At 29.8% G+C, this 10,954-nt stretch overlaps 1 long non-coding RNA gene across 4 annotated transcripts; it reads right to left on the reverse strand.

Annotated features, from left to right (window-relative positions):
- Positions 1-656: 656 nt before the first annotated feature.
- On the reverse strand, positions 657-3,815 carry LOC136082329 (uncharacterized). Of its 4 annotated transcripts, XR_010639602.1 has the most exons (5): positions 3,231-3,815; positions 2,892-3,126; positions 2,451-2,547; positions 2,148-2,255; positions 657-795 (listed from the first exon to the last, which is right to left on the reverse strand). It is a non-coding gene; the product is annotated as an uncharacterized LOC136082329 (long non-coding RNA). The 4 variants fall into 4 exon arrangements; XR_010639601.1 differs by having other exon boundaries at positions 2,892-3,804; XR_010639603.1 differs by lacking the exons at positions 2,892-3,126; positions 3,231-3,815 and adding an exon at positions 2,750-2,885.
- Between the last annotated feature and the right edge of the window lie 7,139 nt (positions 3,816-10,954).

Raw genomic sequence — 10,954 nt, forward strand, 5'->3', positions numbered from 1 at the left:
AAATTGTTTTGTCTAATTTTGACTTGCCCCTAACTTATCCTGTTTTTAAAAATAAATTAAAAGATTCCCAGTCGGCAAATTTAGTTATAAATGCGCATTAGAAACTCTTTTAAATACGTATCGATGTGGTATGTATGTTAGCCATTTTATCGTGTCGAATACGCATTAGAAATACGCATTAGATGCGTATAAAGACGGGTATACAATACGACGCCTACTGAGTATCAAACTCGCATTTGAAACTCTTGTAAACACGTATAAAACACGATAACCAGAGAATATTCAATACGATATTTCCCTGGTATTACATGCGCATTTAAAACTTTCCAGAATACGCATTATTTACGAATATTTGTTAGCCATTTTATCGTGTCAAACGCGCATTAAAAATAGACATCAGATGCGTATAAAGACAGGTATACAATACGACGCCTATTGAGTATCAAACTCACATTTGAACACGTATAAAACACGATAACCAGAAAATATTCAATACAATTTTATTAACTAATATGAATTCATAACATAATGATAATGACTAGCAGTAAGCAACCCGTAATACGGGTTATGAGTTATTATATCTTTAATAACAATAAAAACACATTAATAACTTGATATATTATCTAAAAAATTTAATACAAATTTATCTATAAATATTTTAACTTTGACTCCATATCAGCAACGTCATTGCTTATAGTTAACGACGAAGACCGCATTAACATCAGTTGAGTTCTTTTTAAAATCTGTCACAACACAGGTACCAGAAACGGAAAGTCAAGTAAAGCCTGCAAATACCTAAAAAATGAAATTAAAAAAAAAATTACAATTTTTAATTACAAAAGTACTATTTGCATTTTATTGTTAGTAGAATTAGGATAATAATAACAGAAAGTATATATTCTGTAACTACAGTATAATTAAAAAAGATTATAAAAAGGCTAGACAATACAATGTAGTAACACTGGCAAATAATACCACAACTTAATAAAATATTTTATTAACTTAAATACTTGGACTGAAAAGATTTTATTTATTACAATATTTGAACAATCGAGGGACAATTATAGTTAAACAATTTAAACAATTATACCATAAAATAGCAAGCAAATCGTAAAATATTTCTTAGAAATGATCTATTTTTTTCATTTGACTACTATTTTCAAGTTGCCTATAAGCATTTACATTAATAACTTCGTTGAGCCTAATACTATCTATTTCAATTTAACTATTATCATTAAACATATTACCAGTAATCTTACTATTGCTGCAACTGAATAAATGAACGTAAAAGAATCTTACAAATTGTGATCTTTTCTAATCAAAGACTTTATTTAAACTAAAGATTTATTGAAATCCATATCTTTTTATATGTTTACATACATTAGTCGTTTATTAAAAATATTAAACAACATTAATTTACATCAATGATTTTTAATTAAAAAAGAATCTAGACTAAAATGCACAAAATTATTTTTACCTTAATGCACAAAAATAATAAATGCACAATCTTGTATAAAAAAATGAAGCAATGTCAATCAATATATTTTACTCTAAATTAATTATTTAAATATATATATATATATATATATATATATATATATATATATATATATATATATATATATATATATATATATATATATATATAGGGAAACATGGGGTAAAATGACGAATGGGGCAAAATGACAAATGGGGCAAGATGACGAATGGAACAAGATGACGACCTACAGTTATCTCTTAAGCAAAACTAAATATAACAGTTGACTTTAGCTGAAAGGGAAGTAGATTAATTTTACTAGATTTATCAATGGTTTCTTTTTAAATATTATTTTTGTGACGAAAGCTAAGTATTAAAAAAGTTTTTCCGACATTGAGAAAAAAACTTTTTATCCTTGTTTGACTTGATTTATTACATCGCTACATCACCAGCTAAAGGTAAGTTTTAATTTTTGGGAGAGACTAAGATACAGGCGTTTTTCGAAACAGTTGTCATCTTGCCCCATGTTCCCCTATATGTCTAGGGTTGCCAGATGTCCCGATTTTACGAAGGAGAATTCTGCGCCAAATATGTAAAAATATTTTTTTTACTTAGTTCTCCTTCGTAAAATCGGGACATCTGGCAACCCTATATATATCTATTCACATACCTTTAAAAAGTGGTATTACACTTTACACAATGAAATATGGAAATACATCATCATTTTTTTCAACTACTTTCAACGAATTTATTTATTTTTTCCAGTCTGTTATTTTTTCTAAGAAAGAATATTTATAAAGATACAGAGAAATATAAAATATACTGAAATATAGGCAGATTTATGTTTATAAACTTTTGTGTCAACAAATTACAGTCAGTTTTCCATGTTAAATACATAAAATATATATCAAATATAACATATATCAAATATCAAATAAATCCAATATAAAATAAAACAAAATAGTAAACTTACTCAAATCAGGATCAGTTATACCGTGTGAAGTAACTAAAAAACACTTCAGTTCTTTTCAATTGCTCTAAAAAATAACTTTCAGCTCTTTCCAATTGCACTAAAAAGAAAAAAAAAACTTACTTAGATAAGTTGCCAAGTTCTTAAGAATCTGAAAACAAATAAGTAAAAAAACAAAGAACAAACAAACATTTATTTGTAAAAAACTACTATATTTAAACAAATTAAATTTAAAAAAGTGTAACACCAATTCTCCTTAAAGGCTAAAAAAAAAAATTTTCAGCTCAAATTTGCTTGCATACCTTGCTTGGAAAACCATGTGAATAAGAAACACATTTAGAAAAGCCTAGAAACTACTTAAAGATGACATATGCAAAATTGAAGTTTGAACGTTGACTGGACTAATTATTAGAAGATGTTTTTAAAAAATTCATAAAGATTTACATATATTCGTTCTTTTATATTGCATAAATCCATCATATGATAAATCTGAAATGAAAAAATGTAATGGATAAGTAAATATAAAGAAAAACATCATATATGAATCGCAAATCAAAATATCAGATAGAGATAAGATGTCATGATAAGAGAGTAGTAGTTGTTAAATATTGTTATTTCATGTTAGCTTTTAGAAAACAATTCATGTTGGTACATCGTCGTATGACAAAGGGAAGACAAACTAAAAATGAAAAAAAGAACATAACTATGTTAAAAATTATAAAAAAATTAAAATTATTTAAATTTAAAAGTGTTAATTGATACTATAAATAGTTAAACTCATACTTTGCTTTGTTCTAAAGTAAACCCAAATTAACAGACATTAACACTGCTTGACACTGAATTCTGTCAAGTTTTCTGCTAGCCGAGCAACATTTCTAGCATTTCAACAATTATTAATTTCATCCTGCCTAGATCTATTTTTTTTTCATTTGACTACTATTTTCAAGTTGCCTGCAAGTAGGCTCAACGAAGTTATTAATGTAAATGCAAAAGCATTTACATTAATAACTTCGTTGAGCCTAATACTATCTATTTCAATTTAACTATTACCATTAAACATATTACCAGTAATCTTACTATTACTATAACTGAATAAATGAATGTAAAAGAATCTTACAAATTGTGATCTTTTCTAATCAAAGACTTTACTTAAACTTTGAAAACATGGAAACAACATAATATAAACATATATACGAACTATTAAACACAATATATTTATTTAAATTTATGAAACATATATAAACACCTCTTATAATATTTATATACACAATAGATACATTTTATACTACTTTAAAAATACATTTAGAAAACAATTATATAACACATATTACCACATACATATATTTATCAAAAACGTTTTAATTTTGAACATAATATAAACAAATATGCCAACTATAAACATATATAAATTGAATTGCGTGAACAAAAAATTTAAAAATAACATTAAAAAATCTAAAAAGATTCATATTAATTTATATATAAAGACATATATCTCGTAATAAAATATATCATATTTAATTTAAGTCAAATACTTATTGAATAAAGAACAAAAAAACAGATAAAAGAACTGCAATCCTAATAACAAAATTTAACGTTTAGCAACAATTAAAATGTCAGTGTTGGCTCAAAATTTTAACTTATTTTTCTAAATTTTCTAAAACAGAACAAAAAAAGATAATAGCATAACAGAAATGTCAATAAAATAATAATCAACATAAGCAAGGTATGAAATGATAGGATTTAAAATATATTTGAACTATATTAATTTAGGACTTCATTAAACTAAATTAATAAATTTAAAAGTAGTAATAAATATTTTTATGATAAAGTTTTAGTAACTCTTTTAGTGCAATAAAGCACTGTAACTGTACTAGAGATAATTTACTAAATTTCTCGAGAGAGACCTTTTTAATTTAGATTTTGTTTTCGCAATTTCAGATTAAGCATGCGCTTTAAAAGCAAAGATTTTCGTTTTTCCATTTTTTGTTAATATTTGATCAAAATTGGGTTCGATATCATATCCAATTTTGATCAAATATTATAAATACGTATTTTTGATAAATAAGTGGTATTGAACTCGAGTTCGAAACTTAAAACTAAATGCGCATTTTTCTGGTATCAATAGCGGTATGTTATACGTGATCAATACTCCGAGTATTTACAATACTAGTTATGCCGACTGGGTTCATTCTTTCTATTGAAAATATCTTAGAATACTTTTAATTAATTTATCTTGTAATGAAATAATGTTTTGTTGTTTTGAGTTATGGATGTTTTTTTATTTTATACTTGAGTACTAGTGTAAAAAAAATTGTTTTTTAATTGTGACATATAATAAATATTTTCAGATTAAACCATTGGAGGAAATTCCGCCAAAAGATTATGAAGATGTATTAAAAAAAGATCATGTAGATTTTGGCATAGTTCTAGAATTTATTTTAAGTTTAGTGAAAACATGGACTATAACTGCACGATCAATACTCGCTAATAGGAAACTCCTGAAAAATTTTTCTTGAAATAACCTAGTTGTGATCAAACTACAATGTTATTTGAGTTTACAATTGTAAACTCAAATAACATTGTAAAGTATAGAAGTGACTTTCTTTCAGCTTTACCGTCCTTTAAAAAATAGACATTAAGATACGGACGAAATTGAAATAAAAGTTATGTAGAGTTGTTTGATTTAGATTATTTTTTTACATTTAAAATGTAAGGCAAAACACCCAGTGTTTGTCCATATTAATGACCTATCGTATTTTAATAAGATATCGATCTCAAAGTTTGATCGTATCGAGAAAAGATTGTAATTTAAGATGCCCTAAAGACGAATTACTTCTAATAATAAATGAAGGAGCTAAAGCCCCGAAAGTCAAAAACTGACGTGTTTCCTATCTTCCTCTTCCCCGTTTTTGAACTTCCACCAGTGTCCATTATTTATTTAATTGCTACGGATACCATATTGCTTAACCACCGGATACTTTCCTTAGTTACATTGAGGCAATATGATTTTTAAAAAAACTTTATCAGGTTTTTAACCCACCTATTTAGAATAACAAATAAAGGTTTAGCTGATTAATCTTTTATAATAATAAAAATCAATAATAAAAATAATTAGTACAAGAAAACACTGATGATTTGAAAGTACAATATTAAAAAACTTATGAATATTGAAATATAACAATAATATCCTTTGAAGATTGTTTAAGTAATTGTGAAACATCTGATCTTCTCCGAGCGCAGATTACTTTGCAACCTTTTTGTATGCAAATCCAAATGTTCTGCAGTTAAAAGTTATAACCTCATTTTACACTCATTTTACTCATAATACGCACACTTAATATAGTGTACATTACGCCAATAAAAACTGTTAAAAATACGTTGATGTAAGAATAGGTCGTTGCTATGCAAAATTAGGTACCATAACAACTAAAATAAATTACACAGAACGGACGTGTTCGTAAGCCCATCAACAGCTAGCCGGGTTAGCTGCTGATGGGGTTTACGGAACATGTCTTTGATTGTTACATTTTTTTTAACACCTGCGGTTGTTTAAAAAATTGGAACAAGTAAGGAAATTATTGTCCAATAAACAAATAATTTTTATTTCACAATAAAAGCGCTTGAGATTACCGTAGCTTTTTAAAATGTTAAGTGGAACAATATGCCAGTTAACCAATTTTGTATTTTTAGATGAAGTTGTTAAACTTCCATCGAACAGACAGGTAAGTCCGAGCTTGATACATCTTGTCTCGTAGTCAAAGCGCTTCATTTCGTGCGGTATTAAATAGCCCGATGCTGGATGTTTTATGGCATTTATGTCTTTTTCAAGGTACGAGCACCAGGTGATAACTATGAACTCAAGATGTTAGCGTATATAAGTGGTATAAAGCATTTTCCATAATATGGTGTCTCTGCTGTTAAACGTGTGCTTTAAGATTCCAAGGACATTATTAGCTCTAGCAGCGGCAATTTTGGCTAGATTCTTGTGCTTTAAGTTGTTGGTAGTTTGAACGCCTAGGTATTTTTGGATTTTGTTGACTTGAGAAAATAATGGCGAGAGAGGGCAGCCGCCACTTTTGGACATTCTTTAAACTCAAACGAGATAACATGTTTGCTATACCTACTGAGAAACTGTATGGTTACCTCCAGTTGATTTGTAGGCGTCGAGAACAGATAAGTGTTTGTGAGCAGAATCATTGTTGAAAATAACGCAAAATTAAAGTGATTGTGCGCTTTATGGTGGGTGATAGAAGTTGATCTGACGGTTAAACCGTGAATACTGACAGGAACTGGTTGTTTAATATATTGGCAATGAATGCTCGGTCGTTGCTTATTTTCCCAGAGGGTGAGCCGATAGAGGTTATTTAGTTGCTGACGGCGCGTTTGCTGTTAACATTAGCGTATAGATGTTTAGGTTTCTGTTTGTCATTAGCTATTTTGTGTTCAAATTCTTTAATCACAATGCAGGAAGTATTTTTGACGAGGCTTTGAGTGAGATTGCACTCTCTGACAAGAAGGAATAATTTGCCATTTGCTGTTGTAGTTGAGGTAAGTTTTTTTTAAGTTAACGAGAGAAGTTCTCTGGTCAGCCTGCGTTTGATCAGTGTGAAGAAGGTGCACAAAATGAGTTAGTTGCAGCATTCAATGTAGTTGTTGATGAAGGTTTGGTAGCATTTCTCGCCATATCGTTCTATAAATGGGTTTATCCAATCAACTTGCAAAAGTTTATCGCTTAGTTTAGCGTAGTTACATATATTATCAATGAATTTTAAGCATTTAAAACGGGGAAAGTTGTAAGCATTTTTGGCTGATTGGTGCTGCCATGTCAGAGAGCAATGGCCTTGTGGGGCGCTACAAAACTAAAATATTAATGTGGCTTGTTTAATTGGTCTCTTTACTAATTATGTCTATTGTATTTTTGAACACACTATTGGTTAGGATGAAGGTAGGATGAAAACGTGCTGGTGTAGATGTAGTTCAAAAAGGACTTCGATAAATTTAAGGTCTAAACTAGTTTCGGCGCCAGTGGTATTGATTCAGTCGTCATGTCATTTGATATCTTGAAAATTGAAGTCACCCGTGATTATTAGAACGTTGAAATTTTTGTTATCCACGGTCGTTTTTGCGTGGGAGATTTGGTGAGATTTGATTTCGCACGGGAGATTTTATCATGGGAGTTTTCACTATTTTGGCGAAGACCGAAGCGTTTTTGGTAGGTGGACAACAGGGTAGATTAGGGTACTATGAGGACCTTAAGCGAAAATTGGAATATTTTCAAAAATAGTTATGCTGGATCTAAAAATTTTGCGAATAAACAATTTTTAGGGATCCCTTACCCATGATTCACTTAGATATCTGGACACCCAAGATTTTTTCTTAAAAACACAGAGGTTTTAAAAAAGTAACCAAAGTGCTCATATTACCCAGACCACTTGGTAATATGACCAATTTAAATTAGCTCAATAAAATAACATTAATTAAGTAAAAAAATACCAACTTGACAAATAGAACTACTTTTTGGAATTTTAGGACTTTAAACTAGGTAATTTCAATGAAAAACACTAGGTATATCATTTCATTTTTCTTTATGAAAAAATTAATTTATTATTTTAGCACCAAAATTTCGCGCAACAAATTTATTCATACGTGATGATATTATTTAACAACGCAAAAAATTTACAAACGTTTTAATTTGATGATAGCCGCTAATTACTGCATATAAACTAACACTAATTGCACTGATTCCTGTAATCACTACATAAAGTTGATTCAAAAAATACAAAGCAACTTTACCTTCACTGCTTACATTTAAGAAATCTTTAAGTATGCTCATATTACTAAGGTGTTCATATTACCCTAATCTACTCTATATGTAGTCAATTAGGAGAAATTCTTGTGGGAGTTCAAGTTCGAGCCAGAGTTGTTTTGAAATTTTGAGATCTAGATAATAATTCTGAGATAAAGCCTAAAGCTTTATCTAGATTTTAGAACAAATAGTTAGTTAGACTTAAAACAAATAGGTAGTTAATTTTAAGATTTTTTTACCAGAATCAAATGTGTCTTGCACAACTGTTTTTTCTTTTTTAGCTGATGAAATTAGTTCCCTATTTGTCAACACAAGTTTGATTTTCATAGCTGCTGCTGCAAACAAGTGTTTATTTATTTTTTCATTTTTAGCTTCTTTAGGCCGTATCTTATAATTAGTGACCATTGAAGTAGAGTGCAGCTCTTGCACGACAGTTCTAACTTTTCTTAAGAAAAATGTAGATAACGCAATATTGGTTAATTATTAATGGAATACATACCTATTAGATAGATTATGTATTCAAAAAATAAATTTTATGAAAATATAAAAAATATAAAAATAGAATAAAACAGTCTAGTTTTCAAAACTAATCTGTTGGTTTTGTAGACGAAGAGAACTATTTTTGGTAAAGCTTAGTAGGGTTTATAGCTGTTCTCTTTTGGTTTTCTTACAACTGCTAGATCATATAGTATCATCATATTGATGGACGAAAAAAAAGATGAACTTCTGGACGCCATGCTAGTGGAATGCTGATTCAAACTATTACAAGTTTCAGCGTTTTTGACTAGAATTTGATTGTTTTGTTAAAAAATAAAATGGAAACCTTTTTTTTGTTTTGTGGTTCGAAAATCGTCAAACCGAAGACAATTGTAAGTACATCATAACATCTGTTAATTCTGTAATCATATTTAATATTGCTTTAACTAGCCTAAGTTTTTTACGACAAACTTTGTCTATCGTAATAGCCATACTAATTTTTTATTTAACGAAATTAAATAATAATAAAAGTTATAATGAAATAATAATTAAAGTTAGAAATTCACTGATCAAAAATATTATAACAAGTTAAGTACTAAATTTAAATAAACAAATATGGCTAAATATGGCGAGGCATATATTCCTCGCCATATTTATTTATTTGTTTGAAGTTATGCCTTTAGAACTGGAGGTCCATGGTTTGAAGCTGGCTCTGGCTCTATGCATCATTAGTAAGGAAGGCGTAAACTTCTTGCTATTCCGCGGTGGTCTGCGACATGAAAGTAAGGACTTCTTAGGGCATCTAAATAGCTAAAAAATATATATATATTTTTTCTTTTAAACAACTTCGCTTCTAACAAGGCTGCAAGCAGCCACTAATTAAAGTTGGAAGTTACTGAAAGAGAAAAGATGAAGATTGCAGAGCAAGAAAACAATTGACGGACGACTTAAAAGATTGCAAATTATATGAATCAGGAAAGCAAGATGAAGGAAGCGAATTCCAAAGAGCTGATGTTCGAGGAAAAAAACTAGACAAATAAGCGTTTTTGGAGCACTTAGGAACAGTCACAGAAAAAGGATGACACTTAATTGAATGACGAGTAACACGAGAATGAATTATAGTAGATGGCACAAGAGACGCTAGTTCTTTAGAGCAGTGCCCATTATAGTATTTGTAGAAAAGAGAAAGAGAAGCAACATTACGACGATGTGATAATGGTTGGAGGTTGGCTGCGAGAGCAGGTCCAACAATGTTTACAATGCGTTTTTGCACCTTGTCTAAAAGAGAAAGGGCATCATTAGAAGATCCGCCCCAGATATCGCAACAGTATTCCATACAAGGCCGGATTTGAGATTTATAGAGATAGAGAATAGAATCCGAAGTAAGAAAGTGACGAGCTCGATAAAGAGATACAACCTTAGCTAATTTTGCAACTGATTTGATATATGGTTTCCAAGAAAGATTGGAAGTAAGAGTTAATCCTAGAAGATGAAGAGTAGGTGACTCATCGAGTAAGTCACCGTTCATAAATATAGGAAGATCTAAATTATTGCGATAACGATTGGCTGAAAAAATTGAGTTTTATCTGAATTAAAGTTCACCAGCCACTGCGAGCCCCATTCTGTAGCAGAAGTGAGATCCTTTTCAAGCTCAAATGCCCCCTCCAAGCAATCAGAGGGTGATGGTTTCTTATCACGACAAGAATAAATGGTAGTATCATCAGCAAACAATGCCACCTTAGGTGTGAGAATATCTGGAAGATCGTTAATGTAAATTAAAAAGAGTATAGGGCCAAGGATAGAACCTTGAGGAACCCCTGAACTTACAGAATAAGAAGAAGAGTGTTGTCCATCGAGGACAACTTTTATGCTACGATTGGAAAGGAAGGATTCAATGATCTTAAAGATGTTGCCGGATACACCATAAGAAGAAAGCTTATGGAGAAGACCAGCATGCCAAACTTTATCAAAAGCTTTTGAAATATCAAGAGCGATGGCCTTAACCTCTCCACCTTTATCTAATGCACGATAAAACCTGTCAGTTATTACTGTTAGCAAATCAGCTGTAGAACGAGAAGATCGAAATCCATATTGATGGTCAGAAAGTAAGTTATTAGATTCAAGATGAGAAATTAAGTGTTTGTTGATTAAATATTCAAAAACCTTGCATATGATAGGAAGAAGACTTATGGGACGGTAGTTAGACAAATCGGATCGCTCTCCA

This window comes from Hydra vulgaris, chromosome 07 (genome assembly GCF_038396675.1).
Source record: "Hydra vulgaris chromosome 07, alternate assembly HydraT2T_AEP".
Classification (NCBI taxonomy): domain Eukaryota; kingdom Metazoa; phylum Cnidaria; class Hydrozoa; order Anthoathecata; family Hydridae; genus Hydra; species Hydra vulgaris.